At 46.2% G+C, this 1,870-nt stretch overlaps 1 pseudogene; it reads right to left on the bottom strand.

Moving 5' to 3' along the window:
- Positions 1–646: 646 nt before the first annotated feature.
- Positions 647–1,416, bottom strand: LOC101133542 (citrate synthase, mitochondrial-like; annotated as a pseudogene).
- Positions 1,417–1,870: the final 454 nt, after the last annotated feature.

Consider the following 1,870-nt stretch of genomic DNA (forward strand, 5'->3'; position numbering starts at 1 on the left):
TCGTGGTCATTCTGCAGTTGATGGGCAACTCATACCAGGCAAGTGAAGGGAGTTGGTTAGGTTTTTCATCTTTTAAGCTTTTAATTTACATTTTAACCTCAAATCTATTATCAGTGCCTCAGATACAATTTAATCTTAAGTCTTTAAAGACCCCTTAAAACTAAAGTAGACTTTTTTTTTTTAAAGTGTCTTCACTTTCTGGTAGTCACTTTTCCCCCAGTCTCCAGTTTTATCCCAACTTAGAGTCCACAAACTTATCAGACCATCTATGTCTTGGACTTGGGCCTTTCTAGAGGGAATCCTAGTGCATGACTTCAGATGAGCTGTGCCAGTACACCCAATGCCTGAGACACTCTGAACAGAACAGTGTAGTAATTCATTTCCATCATGCCATAGTACTAGAGCAGTACCCCAGGGTGTGTCTACATTGGGCCAAGGATTCTTGGCCTTGCCATTCTCTAAGACGATATTGAGCACAATCTTGTGTAGTTGAGCAACCAAGTTAACATGGGGTCATTATGTGGTGTTTCAGAGCAAACTCTCACAGCAGGTACCTCGTGGATCAATCTTCTTTAGCACTACATGGCCATAGTCTGGAATAACTTCATCTGGGTTGAGTGTGTTCCAGGTGTAGTCTCATAACTTCTCATCTGCCACATCTTTGCCAACTTCCTTCTGTAGTTAAGTTAGCCAGACAAGCACTTCCTGATTTGCTAGTACACGTAGAGGGCCTGTCAATCCATTCATGGCTGTTGCAAAGGACAGATAAGGGCTTGAAGGGGCACTGCCCAACAAGTTGCTGATATAGGCACTTACATTGCTGCCCTCATGGTCACTGTGGATGGTTTGGTACAGATGCATGAGCTCAGTGAACTGAGCATCAGTATAACCTAACATGTTGGTGAAATTGTGGGGCCAGTGCAGCTTGGAGTCAATGTCCCCAACATTTTTGCCCTTTTAGTAGAGATTTTGGTAGATCTTTGCTGCAACAGAGGTAGCTTTGTGATCAGATCCACACAGTCTTCATAAATCAGCTCCCGGTACTTGATACCCTCTGCATATGCTCAGGCAGTATTACTTTCACTGTTGAGGGCTGTAAAGGCTGCACTGAGCTGAGACATGGGATGTATATTGGTGGGAAAGTTGTCCAGCATGATGACCATATGGGAGGGTAGAGCTGTCCTCTTTGCCCACTTTTTTGAAAGCCAAGATGCCTGTTTCCTCTGTTGGGATCTGTTCAGCCACCAGCAGCTGAAATAAACCCTCCAGCAGGGGTTCTTTCTTACCCTTAGGCTTGGGTGGCAGCTTTTGGCACTCAGGGACACTAAAGCCTCAGAAATGGATGCTTTCATTAGGATCAAGAACTGATGTTTCATATACCAATCCCTTCTTGCCTCTCAGGCCACCACACATCATGCCCACAGTGTTTTGGCCCACCACCCTCTTGCCACGTTGCTGTCTGGAGATCTTAATTCTGGCCTGCTCCTTGGGTATGAGGTAAGCCGATATGTCTTCCAAATTCCTGGAGGAGGTACTGGCATGCCAGGCAACAAGAACAAGACAAGATACGTCCTTTGTTCCCAAGAACTGGGTGACAGTAGTGAGTAAAGCCATGGTGGGCCAACTCTGGGCTCTGATGGGCAGAGAGGGAAGGAGGGAGCTGTGGCAGGAACAGGAGCCTATGTTGCTGCACCAGAGGCCATGCCAATGGGTAGACAAGGTTCTTGTTCTTTAAAATGAGGCTCATGCCTGTAATCCCATTACTTTGGGAGGCCAAGGGGGGGTGCATCACCTGAGGTCAGGAGTTCGAGACCAGTCTGGCCAACACAGTGAAACCCTATCTCTACTAAACATTCACAAAATTAGCTGG

This window comes from Gorilla gorilla, chromosome 5 (assembly GCF_029281585.2).
Source record: "Gorilla gorilla gorilla isolate KB3781 chromosome 5, NHGRI_mGorGor1-v2.1_pri, whole genome shotgun sequence".
Classification (NCBI taxonomy): domain Eukaryota; kingdom Metazoa; phylum Chordata; class Mammalia; order Primates; family Hominidae; genus Gorilla; species Gorilla gorilla.